This window comes from Chroicocephalus ridibundus, chromosome 5 (assembly GCF_963924245.1).
Source record: "Chroicocephalus ridibundus chromosome 5, bChrRid1.1, whole genome shotgun sequence".
In the NCBI taxonomy this organism is placed as follows: Eukaryota; Metazoa; Chordata; class Aves; order Charadriiformes; family Laridae; genus Chroicocephalus; species Chroicocephalus ridibundus.
Window position 1 is genome coordinate 79318060 of NC_086288.1, and position 15823 is coordinate 79333882.

At 39.3% G+C, this 15823-nt stretch overlaps 1 protein-coding gene across 19 annotated transcripts in view; it reads right to left on the minus strand.

Annotated features, from left to right (window-relative positions):
• Positions 1–15823, minus strand: part of TENM3 (teneurin transmembrane protein 3) — a 1409904-nt gene that overhangs the window by 849532 nt on the left and 544549 nt on the right. The window lies entirely within an intron of this gene.

A 15823-nucleotide genomic window follows, 5' to 3' on the forward strand; every position in this document is an offset into this window, starting at 1 on the left:
TGGAACGTCTCTGAAAAAACATGCGTGATATACAAACTGTGCCGACAGCTGCCTGAAAAACAAGTATTTTTACTCTGGTGAATGTCAATATCCCCTGAAGGTAATTTTCTTGTTATATTTGGATTTAATACCTGTTCAGACATTATTATTAAGAGGTGCAAAGGTTTTTAGCGGGGTGATTCCATTTTCTTCGCTGTTAAACATTTTAGGTTCTATTTTGTATTGACTGTCTGAATGGCAGCAATGGGAAAATTACTCCGTTTCTGATGCTTCTGCTATTTAAAAAACTCTTGCACTGCACGGTAGAACTACAGCAATAAAGTATGTATACTTACTGACCTTCGTTTAACAGCACTCGGTTTGGTGCATATATATATAAATTCCTACCGCACTTGAAATTACCAAAGGAAAACCCGTTTTTCTGTTCTTCAAACAATGTTCTGATTCTGTAGCAGCAGCTCCATTAAAAGCATAGTTGCGAGCTTCTACTAAGTCAGTCAGTGTACGTTCTTATAAACGCTAAATCTAAAATCCTAACAGCAGTAACTGTAGAAATACTCCTCCTCATTGACACCATGGACTTTCTCTCCTTAATGGTCTCATCTTTAAAGAAACTGAGTGCCCTGAAGTCAGGTGACAAAGGAACCTCTTTGTGTCCAGCCCATTTCTCTCATGTAATTAACTACAGGCTTTTGGGCACACAGCGCTTTCCAGACCTGAGACAGAAAAGAAAACTTTAAGTCGGTATGGACCTGAATGGGTGAGTTTAAGTGGAATATCATAATTAATTAGAAGATTTGAGAGAAGCTGGTACTGGTCCTACAGAGAGAAACACTGGCAAGGGATAGATGAGGTTCCTCTAGGACAGCAACAGACTGGCAGCTTTGCTTGTGGGAGTCTGCAAGGAAAGGGAAACATATATTGCCTCTGAGGATCAACCAAATATTGTCGATCCTAAAAATCTGTGATGTTTAGTGTATGGTAAAGTAATGAATTATGGTTCCCGTTGTGATACGAAAATTCTGAGTGGGCCCATCAAGATGATCGGATCGGAAAATCAGAGAAGTCCTTGTTTTGTGAAAGAATTTTTTCTTCCATTGGTAATGGCTAAGGAAATGGCACCTCTCTATGCAAGTTTAATATCATAGAATCATAGAATGGTTTAGGTTGGAAACGACCTTAAAGATCATCTAATTATGGTTTATATTGTTTGTTGTTTTCACTTATACAGTTTCCAAGGAGAGCCAGACTGAACTGTGACTTACAGTCCATTGGCAAAAGACAATGTATAAACTCCAGAAGCAGTTTTAAATGAAACTCTCAATTGTAAATTATTTTTTTTCTTTCAGCAAAGACTCACATCAGAAGGATTATTTCTTCTCTATAACATCACAGAAACATTTAGGTGAAAAATGAGTTTCTTTTCCATTCTCTTCAATCACTGAAACTATATGAAGCTTGGTCCTTCTGCACAGAGACCAGAAAAAAGAAACGTTTCCCTTTCCTGGACTCTTTTGCAGGTGGATTGGGTAAATGAAAGAAATTAAATGATTCAAAAACACGCAACTGTGGACAATAACTGAAATAGCCAATTTCTCCTCCGGTAGATTTTTATTTTATTTGCTATTTCCTTTAAAACTCAAATATACATCAGGATGGCACTAGTAAAACATCAAACCTTTTCTTTCTAATTAGGTGGTTGTATTTTCTCTGCTGTCTTTAGAACAAGACACCACGGGTGAATTTCATTTTCACTGAAAAAGAGTTTGCATAAAGAACGGCTCTTCTAAAGGCTAAAAGAACTCCTGTCTGTAATGCGTGTATTTTTAGTATTTCTGTTGAGATTTGAAAGTGCTATATGTCCATCACAAAAAATCTCTGCCCGAAAGGCTCACAAATAAGAAACACAATAGTGATATGTGAGAACAGCCTCATTTGAGAGAGTTTCTCTCTGATCCCTCTGGCAAATCAAGAAGAGTCCACTGCTACCTCAAGCAAATGAGAGTACCTTCTTCTTGTAATATTCCAGGGACCCCTTTTTGCGAAGGTACGTCTCTAGAGAGTCAACGATCTACGTATACCTAGAGAAACTGGGCAAAAGAATTATTTTCATTTCACTACATGAAGAAACTGTATTTTTTCCATGGATATCCTGATGCCCAAACATTGGAGAGGCCTCAAGTAGCTTTCCCTCTTCACATTTCTGCTAGCCAGGCAACAAGAACAAAAAAAACCAGGTATAAAATAAAATTGTATTCTTATGGAAACTCAATGATCTAGGTACTCATATTTAGGCACTACAGCTTACGGCACAGTATTCCTAAAAGCACGCAAGGAACACAAATCACATATAGCGTAAACGAAACTGTGGCTGGCAAAGATTATTTGATTTACAAAAGAAATCACCAGTAGAGAAAGCCTGAACTACTTCTCTTCACTCATAAGGGCAGAGTCCAGCCGATTCTTTCTTTTCTGAACTGAAGGTCAACTGAGATTCTGACCAGTTTGAAATCATACTTTAAAAACATATGAAAATTCTTTAGATTTCATACTCTAGAACCTTTAGTATCACTCAATATGATTTAGATGCACTTAAAGTGGTTTTCTTCCCCCTTAATAATAAACAAAAACTGTGACTGAATCCACAAGATTATGGTCAAACCAAAAACGCTAGGACAATCTAGTTGCTGCGTGCCTCACCTCTCCCTCCCTGCTCTTTATCCAGTAATACAGGAGAAAATCAAAGAGGATCATTCTGTATCTGAAAGCAGCAGCAACATCCAGCTGAGTCAAAAGAAAGCTCCATTGGGCTGGTTGGCGGGTGGAGAAAGGCTGCGTGTAGGTTCTCTCCACGCTGAGTCAAATTTTATTCTGACAGAAAAGAGCTGAAAAATGCAAAGACATTTCATCTTTCTTTTGTTCACCCTGAGAGCCTACAGTTCACTGCTAAATACATTACAGTCTGTTCCTTGCTATAAATAATATAAATGCTTTAAAAAAAAAAAAGAAAAAGTAAATTAGGCTAGTAGACCACAAGAGGCTAGAAGAAAAAGAATAAATTACAGCATTTGGAAAAGTTTGAAAATAACATACAAAGTTAAATGCATCTGTGCTTATGCCCCTATTGCCAAAGAAACCATTTATATATGTCAATATGGAAAGAGGCATCACTTAGTTCTCAGGCATGAAGTAATGTTTTAATATCAAGTAGAGAACTTTACCTGGTAACTAGGTAAAAGCAGGACAAATGACAAAACACGTATATAAAAATATCATTATAAAGCTGCCTTGATATAAAATTATTTCTGCTGAAAGTAAATTAATGCACCTTGTCACATGAAATGCACTGATTACTCTATTGTTACTTTGACGGTGCGTATGTCTCCTGAAAAGTAATTTCCTAAATCTGTATTGTGTACTGGGATAGATCACTGCTTCAGAAAATGTGGCCCACCAGAAGCACAGAATTACCTTCTTCCTATTTCTGTAGGGGTCACAAACTGTCAGTGCTTTTAAAACAAAGTAATTAAAAAGAAAAAAAAAAAGAAGTGACGAAAGAAGAATAAGAAGCAGGGAAGGTAGAGGGAAAAAAAAGTATTTTTCTTAACAGCATGGCAAGGTACCTTCTGAGCTATAAGATGCAATTCGTTAGATTTGCCCAGTGGAAATGTCTATGCACTTATGTACTCTGAATTTTGATCCTTTTCTCTCCTCTCTACCTAAGCTGTACAAGTATCAGATCTAAGCTCTATAGCAAAGCTGCTGCGGTGCCGTTCATTTGCTGAATACAGTCACACCTGCAGGTCTAAATGTCAGCGATAACCGTTATTAGTTTTCAGTGCTTGGCCTAATTTTAACCTGTTTTGAACTCTATCAGACACTTCAACATCTGCAGTGAGTTCTGAAATGTTTTTAAAGATCATTATTTTATGAAACAGAGCAGTCACATTTTCAAATTACAGTACTATACAGATAACACATGAGATTTTTTCCAGCGAGGCTTTAGATAATATTATCTGCCTATTCACAGCCTTGTTAAGAATACTGAGGAACTGCAATTTTGTCATCAGGGGAAGTTCACACATTTTAAAAGGTGATCGTTCCATAAATTATGCGTCACCAGCATCAGTAAGTGACTGCTGTGAATTTCAGTAGTAATTGAACATGGCTGTGCTGTCCCAAAGGGGACGGATATAACGTGCAAGTCCTCGCAGACAGTGAATACCATTAGCACATGAGGTCTGTTTGCCAGGTGTAAGCGATGTGCCAGGGCGTTCCGAGATCAGAGGAAACTGGAGGATCTGTAACCCCAGCTAAGAGCAGCTGAAGCTTCCTTCTGGCCTCCGACCGCGAAGGAGACATTAAGCCTCACTATTCTTGACTGGCATTTCCCGAGGGGCTGCAGCAGCTTGGGACACAGCTCGGGAATCCTTATGGATCACTTTAGCCTGTGTTAGACAACCAGCAGAGGTCTGGAGAACATGGTGAAGAAGAATGTACCCGACGCGTACCCCACTGCCTTGAAAATGACTCCTGTAACAGCCATGCTTTACTGACCCCACTGTGACACTGTGAACTCCGTTTGCAGTGGAATTGGTTGAAAGTATGATCTCTAACATTTAACGATGATTTCTAAACACTGTTTCTCTGGATAATTCAGAGATGTCACTTCTCTGGAGACTTTCAAGACCTGCCTGGATGCAGTCCTGAGTAATGTGCTCTGGGTGATCCTGCTTTAGCAGGGGAGCTGGACTAGGTGATCTAGAGATCCCTTCCAACTCTGAAATTCTGTGATTCTGTGATTCCATAAGAAAGGAGAACTCAACAGACAAAGCCCTGCTGGGACATTGGGAGATAAATCTGTCAGCAGACAAGAAGGTACTTTCAAAATATGATAGTGCTATTATTATTACTCTCCATAATTCTTATTTAATATAATAGAAGTTAGGATTAACACTTTTTTCAAAATCAAAGATCCATCAAGAAAAAACATTCCTGACGTTGCCAGTGAATTGGAATTGCTTTACAAGGGCAAGTATGAAGCAGTGGAGTTCCATTGGAGAACTAAGCTGAATACATTCTTCACTGCTTGCAAAGCAGTTGGCTTGTTCCCTTCCAGGGAAAAGAAAACGGCTTAATTTCAGAGGTATTTTGTCCAGTTTTATAATTCCATAAATATTATGAAATATTTCATGATAGCAAACAAGGGAATCCAACCTCATGGCTTTCATGAGGTTGAAGCAGCAAAAGTACCTCAGATAGCTGAAAATATCCTTTCATAGCTTCTGGAAACATAAGTTCCATAAAGTTTCTGGAAGAATACCTTAGTTTAAGATTCCATAGTTGAAGAGAAGAGCACGACAGGCATGTGATTGGGTAATCAATGTTCCAACATAAGGGGTTTTAATCTTCTACTTAATTTTGCTTAAAACAATATGTTCACAAATATAAAATGATCTTCTCTAAATTAGATAACTGAAAATCTAAATTAAACTGATAATGAAATATTGTTCAAAATCAAATAAAGCAGATTTTATGTAACTTCATTACACAAAATGGTTGGGTTTTACAGCACTAATTATGTCAGTCATGTAAACAGCTCAAAATGCTCTTAATCTATTTCTCCAATACATTTGTATATGCATACTTATTCTTTGGGCTGAGGTTAATTTATATTGATAGAGTTTAATCCATAATGGTATGTAAGGATCCATATTGATACATTGCCTGGCTCTACACATTCCCAAAAATGCCATTAAAATGATGAGAAAACACTCTACAATCTTGAAGAAGACTTCACAACAGCTATCAGAATAATCTGACGTAGCCAAAACGCGAAAACGCTTAGTTAGGTTACCGCAAAGTTAAAAGAAAAATGCTTCAAGACCAATCAGCCACGAGAGGAGGCACTTTTAAGAGCCAACCCATGAGAGAATCCACTTTTAACAGAGGCCTTGGACTACCCCGCCTTGGTGTTGAAACTGCACTGCACAGAACTGTGCTTTTAATGGGTGCCTTTCACTTCTTCCCTTTTGCAGCCACAAATTAATAAGCAGAAGCAAATGACAGAGCCAATATGAATTGAAAATAAGGGAACAATTTGCACCAAAATAAAATGCAGCAGATAAGCAAGCGAAGAGTAGTTGCCTTGCAGCGGTACGGTATGCCCATGACAGACAGCAGCAGCTCGAGTTGTGGCTCAGAGAGACTTTCCACAAATGACACTGGCCCACCTGCTGTATGTCATTTTACAGCAATTCCACAAGAATTTGAATACAATGGAATGCTCATCATCCTCATGTAAAATGCATGACAAAAGTCCCTCTACTTAAATTGCATATTACCGTGAGTAGGAATAAGGTAGGTGTCTTTTTTTTCCCCACAGTTTGTATGAAAATAAAGCAGCTAGAAATCCTACACCGAAGTTACTTAACAGTGTTTATTTTGTAAGATTTCTGAATATTGGAGCGGAAAATGGAAATTTGGGAAAATAGCGTTGCCAAAGTCTGTGAGAAGCCTTTTTGAGCCCATAAAAAATCATTCAGGTTTGAGTTTATCACGTTATTGGGTTCAATATAGTGACACAATAAAACAGGACAAAGAAAGTCTAAGGAACACCATTTAAATGCTTAACAAAAAATAATCTCTGCTTTTCCCTGTGCATATCAAGGGCAGATCCTATTAGGGGATCGAGGGTCTGTAGGACCAAAACATACTGAAGTTAGAAAAGTAGCATTTCTAGAAGATGAAGCCAAAAATGAGCGATTGTCTTCCTCCATTCTGGTCAGGTTTTACAGTCTGTAATCTATTCATAAATCTTAAAACCTTCTCAGATGATATGAACGAAAAGTGGGAACTGTGATGCTGGTAACAGCTTTAGAAATCACCAAAGATGGAATCTTAAGTCTGTGTGGCAAATAGTAGAAGGTATGATAAAGAAATTCCTTCTATTCCCCCAAATATGTGCAAGGTGAACATGGAAGTTCATGATTCAAGAAAGACGGGTCCAAGAAGACACCCTGCCACCCTGGGGTCACGAAGGGAGAGAAAACCAACTTCCACTAAACAAACGTCACTATCTTACGAAAACAAGTGAGAGAAAAGCTTCCCATTTTTGAGGGAGGAGTATGTAACCTATAAGAAGAATACAAAAAAGGTCTCAGCGTTGTTTCTCTCAAAGCTGAGTTGAGGGACTTCTCTCCTTTCTGATCACAAAGCAGACGCAGAGTAAGAGAGGAGGGTGTACAACCCTGAGCCACGCAGAGCTAATACCCCCGCAAACCATCGGAAATCAAACTGGCTGCTCTACTTTACACCGTCTGAGAAACCAAATAATAATTATCCTCACAAAATTCAAATAAATAGTTCTCCCTTACTAACTTCCGACTGTACCGTATCTGTATATCACACAATGGCTGCCCTACGGGTAGAAGTATTTTCATACCGTTCTAGACAGGGGGTGGAAGTGCAGAGGTACCAACGCTGAAGTGGCTCTCTGGGAAGTACCAGGGATTTGAGACAGTTCCACCACTCACAAGAGCACCCTACGAGGAAAACGTTACTACTGAACATTACTGTTACCTTCTATGTTCTATTTTTTGCTATATTTTTAAGTCACGGTAATGCAAAATTCTGTATCCTTGCTCTCTATGAGAAACAGACACTAATCTTTCTTTCCGACCATTTTAGACCCACTCGTTCGATTCTGTGGAACATAAAATTTTTCCTTTGCTCACACAAGATTTTACTTCGCAGTAAAGTCTTGACCATTTTGGTATTTAAAAACAACAGAACTTAATCGGATTACTGAGAGTTTGGAAGTGCTTGCACATCCCATACTTTACATGCATTTTTAATAACCATTTGTTATTACTGTTCTGTAATATGGAAATCCATATTATTGTTAATATTGCACAAATTCACAGCTAATCACATTATAGTACCAAAGGAACAATTATAGTATGTGAATGTGTATAAAGATTAATATACATATCCTAATAAATCTCAGCTGACCCATTAATGTATAATGGGCCCAAAGGAGGCCTCATATCCTTAGTATATAAATGGCACATTTCTTTCCCCCTCCACTCCTTTCCTCATTTTGTTTTATATGTACAAACCGCCATAAAAAGGAAAATTAAGCCATACAAAAACAGTCTCAAACATCAAGAGGCTAATCAAAAGCGCAAACCACTTTCTTTTCTTATTATACTACAAGAATCACGCTAATATTTGACATCCATGTACAATGAGCCAATGAGCTTTTTTTTTTTTTTCCTCCTTTTTTTTCCTCCCTTTTGAGAATAAGGCTTCTGAAGTGGTGGACAGGCATCCATACCACAAGCGCTCCGCAATGAATAGCTATTACAGGTAGCGTAAGGGAGGAACTTCCAGTTTTAGCTGTAAATTATAATGGCTTTTCCTTGGCGTAGGGCGCACCTTCAGCCGTTTCAATTAAATCTCTTGCAGTTTGAAATGAAAGGAAAAAATAGAGACAAATGATCCTTTTTTGTTATGTAAGATATGCTTTACAATATCGCTACGTAGTGACAACTCCTTGTCCTCCTGTCACAGCCTGTCCCTTAGCCCATGCTGCAGAAAAGCAATTTTCTGCCTCAAAAGCACTCTATTTTTTAAAAGTTTGTCTCTGGGCAATTTTCAGGTCTACTAGAGCTGCACAACTGTATACAGATGAGAAAGACCCAAAATAGGGCAATTTATTTGATTCCTCCTCTTCAAAACATTTAGCTGAGATTGCATATCCAACAGAGAAACCCCAACAAGAATATTCAGAGATGACCTACAGTGACACGTATCTTTTTTTCACAAAAATTTGCATTAAACATCTTCTGCAGACTCCTCAGATAGTCTAGATTTGACTTTTGTTTAATATGACCTTTAGCACAAATATTTCCCAGGATATTAACAGCTAATTTCTTTTTTAAAAAAGATCGGAAGAACCAGTCACTTAAATAAAACACTTAATGGAGTTTTTCAGAGGAAGAATAGTTTTTTGCCTTTTTTTTTTTTCCTAGAAAAAAGATGTGCATTCATTTGAATCCAGTTTCTCTCTTGTTAGAAAGTAAAGAACCGCTTGGATGGGAAAATACATCCTCCCAGCGTTCAGCTCCTGGTAACTTTGCATTTATCAATGCCTGGAGCTAGTTTGACCTCGGTATTCTCCTGGTAGAGTTCTGCCCTAACACCGTAAGGGCATTTCAGAACTGAGCAAAGGCCTTGCCTTTATAACTCATCCACACCTTGAAAATTACCTTACCTGCCTGAAAATCTTTAAGGAATTAGGATAGCTTCAGAATTTGAACCTCAGTTTGCTATAAATGTAACTAACCTCAGTTTGCTATAAATGTAACTAACGTATCGTACAAGATAAGAAAAACTCCAGCTTGATAATATTTTTCAAACTTTTCAAGAAACTAGGGTGAATTTTCAAATCTACACACAAATAAACCATAGACGGCTCAGTGTCTAAAATCATGTTCAAACTGGGTATACACAATTTTGAAAATTTTAAACCAGACTGACAGCTCATTTAGCCCTAAAGACCTACATTTCTCCATTTTATTTTTCTATTGTTGTCTTTTTCAATTGAAAGCTAAGTACATTTAGTTTCAGAATTTCATGCTGGCATAGAAATCAATCATGTGTTGAAAATCACTATTAATATTGGGACTGGAAAATAATAAGGCATAAACAATATCTATAACCATACATGGTTCTCATTAGGAGATCAGACCCCAGCAGCTGAAGCATGAATTTTCTTTGCTAATACAATAAATACTTTTAGTATGAATGCATTTTGCATTTTTCCATGCCTAGCGTGTGAAAATGAACTGAAAGGGCAATGTCCGTTTTCAACTTTTTTCCTATGGTGTAGAAATATATTATCCTTCTCCACAGAAGTATATTCACTTAATTGGCATAATTCACTCAGTGAAGCCTTGTGCCAGAAACCATGCTACCATGCTGCTGGGGTAGCAGCGATAGGGTCATGCACTTGGCTCTGAAGATAGAATTTGGCTCTTGTTGTGTGTGTCTAAATTTGCCTCTTATACTGGCCCACAAAGTCTGCACATGTACACACAAACTGGATTGTAATGGAGATAAGAGAAATCTAGCACCAGCAGAATGGAGAATTTGACTTGAAGGCAAATCAGATTTTCAGATATGCTTAAATTCATGCTTTAAATTAGTGGAGAAGTAATTTGTTGCCATATATTGCTATGGACACACAAGGGAAGAAGTCCCTTATGATTTAGCCCATTACATCTGCCAGTGATAATGTTCCCTTAGCACATCCTACAGTCAATTCCTGAGATAGGGCTGGAAAACATGGTAAAGAATAGTGTGACACTGAAATGAATAAAATCATAAACCATGAAGACTTTGAAAGTGGATGAGGTGGGACAGTAAAAGAAGAATATAATTCTAATTCTTAGCATCACAGCATGGTTAAAGTTGGGAGGGACGTTAAAGACCATCCAGTGCCGCTCCCCTGCCCTGGGCAGGGACACCTCCCACCAGCCCAGGTTGCTCCAAGCCCCGTCCAGCCTGGCCTTGAACCCCTCCAGGGATGGGGCAGCCACAGCTTCTCTGGGCAACCTGGGCCAGCGTCCCACCACCCTCACAGCAAAGAGTTTCTTCCTCAGATATCATCGAAATCTCCCCTCTTCCAGTTTGAAACCATTCCCCCTCGTCCTATGGCTCCCCTCCCTGATCCAGAGTCCCTCCCCAGCTTTCCTGGAGCCCCTTTAGGGACTGGAAGGGGCTGGAAGGTCTCCCCGGAGCCTTCTCTTCTCCAGGCTGAACCCCCCCAGCTCTCTCAGCCTGTCCTCACAGCAGAGGGGCTCCAGCCCTCCCAGCATCTCCGGGGCCTCCTCTGGCCCCGCTCCAACAGGTACGTCTCTTAAAGTATCTTCATCTCTGCTGTCTGCTTGAGACTGCTTGAATATTTAGCTGTGCAAGAAACTAATTAATGTGCAGCTTCCTGGCTGGCAAACCTTCAATTTGGTTGCTGGGTGCTGTCAGTTGGTCACAGCTCGCTGACGATTCAGAAGTGGAAGTGCAGACTGGTGCTCTATTCATTTTGGTTTCTTTTACAGTAACGCAATGGCTATGTCAATCAGAAGTTACAGGAATAAAAGCAACAAACTGGTAATGAAAAAAAAAATCTCCTTGGCCTTAAATTCCTCCTTTTTACCTGATTAATTGCATTCTATTTGTATATTTACGCTACTTTTTGGTATGGCTTATGAGCAAACATTCGAAATCAGGATAACATTGCTTAAGCCAAGGAGTCATAGGAGCAAATCTGATTATCGCCAGTGCACCTTGATAAAATTCATGTTAGGTTTCTTTAACTAAGTCTTATGTAGTCGAGGTTCCAGAATGCCTTTTATTCGCACTTTTGCAAAGCGATCACAAAAGCATACCCAGAAAAGCTGTATACCCAACAGAAAGAGACGGAGTACTGAAGAAGAAATGCTGTCCCTGAAATCCCACTGGATTCACGTGAAGCAAAGTATAATGTGGGATATATATCTTTTTTCCCCCTTACTGGTTGAATTTAAAAAAAAAAAAAAAAAAAGAATCTGATAAAGCATATTTGCTTCCACAGGCTTGTATTCGTAACATGTAAAACCAAATAAAATATGAATTCTGTTTTATGTGAATTTTCAATAACTTTTGTTAAGTCAGCATCTCCTTTGTTAAAAGAAATCAAGCTCTTAAGTTGAAAGGTGTTTTTCCAACGATTATTCAGCAAAAAAATGCAGGAGCAGTCCTTAAAACTGAGACTGGGGCCTCTCCTTTCTTCTCCATGGAGAATACACTAACCACGAGGCCACCGTTGTGCTTTTTGTGATCCTTGTACTCCCTTTCATTTTCTGAAGTTTCTCAACATGAGGGATGAAGACAGGAGATGTCTGTAAGAATGATGGCTAGACTTTGTGTCTAGATGGAGCTCCTTCAGAAGCTCGCTTCCCTCCCCATCCTCAGGATGGGAAGGCCTCCGCCTGCAGCAGAGACACACGGGCTGACAGAGCAAGGGCCGGAAATCGAAGATGATGAAGGGTCAGGGAGCTGCAGGTAAAGCTCAGCTATGAAAGCTTGTGCTGGAGGTGTCCAGAGAAGGGCAACGGAGCTGGTGAGGGGTCTGGAGCACAAGTCTGGTGAGGAGCGGCTGAGGGAGCTGGGGGTGTTCAGCCTGGAGAAGAGGAGGCTCCGGGGAGACCTTCTCGCTCTCTACAGCTCCCTGAAAGGAGGGGGTAGCCAGGGGGGGTCGGGCTCTTCTCCCAAGGAACAGGCGATAGGACAAGAGGGAACAGCCTCAAGTTGCGCCAGGGGAGGTTTAGGATGGATATTAGGAAAAATTTCTTCATGGAAAGGGTTGTAAAGCACTGGACCAGGCTGTCCAGGGAAGTGGTGGAGTCACCATCCCTGGAGGAACTTAAAAGACAGGCAGATGTAGTGCTGAGGGACATGGTTTAGTGGTGTAATCAGTGTAAAATATCATGTTAACGTCGGTAATTCACCTTTATATATTTTCTACGTTTAAAACCTTGGGCGAGGGGGGGAGGAATTGTTTTGGTTTATCTGCTATTTGAACAAACAAAAGTTCAAATAAGGATTTGAGAGTCATAGGTACGGTTCATGAAAATTTGCTCTTTAATGAAGAAAAACATTTGTGGATCTTTTTTTTTTTATTGAGTTGCCTCTTACTCCCAATGGCAACACGTGGATCCCAGTTACTTCTACATCTTTTGAAATGCCTGCACATTTTCGCCTTATCTAAGGCTAAAATCCCAGTCTCTCTCCATTTACTTCATAACTTTTCAGCCCTGTGATTGTCAAGTGTTAAGCAAATCAGAAAAAAACCACAAGTCTTAAAGTTAATTAAGACCCTACTGGTTTCAGGTGTGGAGATCCAAATTGATATCCCCAGGGAGAGGAATGGGGGTGGAATTTGGGCATTCTGAAAGGAGCTGACTGGGCTGCTCAGCATTCCTGGAGCTGCCAAGCAAGCGCAGGTCTTTCGTCTCAGCCAAAAAGGGTAACAGGAGACAAGAGGAATAGGGAAATTGGGGCTGCAGTTGAAATTGGTCATCTTACAGTACAAAGAAAACAAGCTTTCCAAAGGAAATCGGGCTTTACTAGTTCTAGCTCCTGAAGCATCCCATTTCTGCTAGCTGGCAGTTTGTGTGACTTTTATTTAAAAACCAAGGGTGTTATAGTTCCAGTTTCATCAGATTCCTAAGAGTTTAGGCATAAAAAGAAAAAAAAAAATTAATAAAAATGAAGAATAAAATTACAAAGAAAAAAATTTATATTCTTTTATAGCAAAGTCCTTTACGTAGGGGAGAGCAACACTGTTTAAGACTAATGACAGTTTATACTTCTGGAAGTTAATGCAGTGTGCACAATCAATCGATATTTGAACCAAGCTGCAAGGAAGTGTCCTCATTAAGCCCTCGTATGTAGTTCAGAGCGACAGGCTTCAAAGGGGTAAACCTGCCTTTAAAGCCTTCTGTGTTAGAGCTTACACTGGATTTTTCACCAAACTCCTGAAAAATAGTCGAGGTTTTAAAAGAAAGAAATAAAATAATCAGAGGTGGATTAATCCCCCCTCTGACACAACAGGTGAGAAACAGGAATGTGTTCAATCCCATTTTCTTCCCAAAGAAGCAAGATTTATAATTCTATCTAGGAAATATTAATATATTTATCTATTATCAATTTACTCCTCTCAATTTTTTTGAATTAAGTCCCCTTACTCTTTGTAAAATGTCAAACGAGCACAATGTCAAATATGCGCAAAATGCAACGGAAGCAGCATATTACTGAATCTAGAACCATCTGTCAGATCACACCGAAGTACATGGTTGCATCAAAGAGAAATTAAAAACAGGAAATCATAATATCACAAATTATTGGCATGCTTTGGTCACTTCTTTCTAACGCTGGATGTAGCCAAAAGTAAAAACGCCACCATTTTTTGAGCGACTAGAAATGCACTGAGAAATGGTAACAATTGTATTTGATGCTTTCTTGTCCCATCCCGACTTCTACAAAGCTCCTACTTTGAGAGAGCAGTTGCTGCGGTCCCAAGAGAGCTTATGGTCTTGCTCTTGCAAGACTTCCAAAAATGTCATTATAACTTAAAATAATGAGTTGTGATCTGCGTGCTTATACTCGGAATCTTGCACGGAAAAGAAGAAATCCTGAGTTGGACCATCTGTAGTTCTGTCCTATCCATTTTAAAGGAAAGCAGCTACATGTGCAAAATATCATAGTATGATCAAACGGCAAGTTATTCCATACAGCTCCTGTAAAGCTATGCAACATCCCCTAAAGATACAAAAACGAGCTGTAACTTTAGAATGGAAAGATAGTTAAAGAAGGCTTTTCTCAAAAGATGAATGCTTTGAAACTCTACCCTCCCCTCGTGTTTTAAAGGATGTGCAACCTTATCATCATACGTCACTGAACTAAATGCTGTCGTATGTGGTTATGACTAGCATGAAGTCACTAGATGAAAAGCTGTAGAAAACGCGTTCATCCAATACATTTATTTATGCCTTCGTTTTTTGAAATCGTTGTCAGAATGATCCCAGACCAGGTTGAAGACTTAATTCAGTTAACACAGATCCTCAAAACCGAGCCTGATGCTGATTTACCTGTATACCCAAACGCAAACCCCCAAATTAGCAAGACTCCATCACATAGTTGATACCGAGAGAAAGAACATTGACTGAGCACAGCCATTTATGCAATTCTGCTAAATTTTTGCCCTCTTCCTTCTCTTCGCTCAGTCTCCTGATTACAATTAGCCAAGGAAATCAGTGACAACCCCAACACATAGAGCAGTGACAATCCCAACACATAGCTGAGGAACTTCTAAGTGCCACCATTGCTCATTCTTTAAGCAAGAGACACACACCCTAAATATACCAGCTTTTCCTTTGGCTGGAAGTGTTCCTTTGATGAAAAGGCATTATTTTGTGCCATGATCACACTCCTATTAATATTTCTTTTGAAGCTTCTCTGGTCTTTTAAACTGACATGCTTCAAGTATATGTATGCTTAAGTAAAATAAAAAAAAAATAATCAAACATTAATTATCATATAGTCATAAATGATACATCACAGTTGTCTGACTGTAGTCTGAATAGGAGATAATTGCAATAATGTAGTTAATACTGAATGGCAGCGGGCTAAGTGACTCTTTATGGCAGCGTCTTTAGATTAAATATGTGTAATCCTTAAATAATTTCCAGCCTTAGATCCTGTACATATTTACAGCTTCCAAACCGTTCCAAGCCAGGTTAAGTATTTTTTGTATCTGAGTAATGTTACGGTACGGTAAATTTTCCTGAGCCAGGGGGTGGCTATTTCACTGTCTGCACATCTGTTTTCAACACTGAAAATCTCTTAAGGCATACTGGATGTCTCAAGCCGGATAAATCAGCTGAGATAGCCTCAAATGACCTGAAAACTTTCTCAGTAGTGAACTATGTAATTTCGACAGCCTTATGGAACTACCACAGCTCCTACATCACTGCTGGACTGCCCGCCCTGTGGGTATCAGAATTTCTGCAGCGCTGTGATTTCACCCTAGGCACGCTTCCCAAACCAGAAGGGTCTCAGAACGCAGCCTCTAGCTATCTTCCTTAATTCCTACACTTGGGAAAGTTTCATCTTGCCATATTTGGGGCCTTATGATAAATTTATAGCGTTCCAGACCATTTAGCCAACAGAAAGTAACAGGAAGAGGAGAGAGATTCTTGTTTGCTGTCAGGAAGTATTT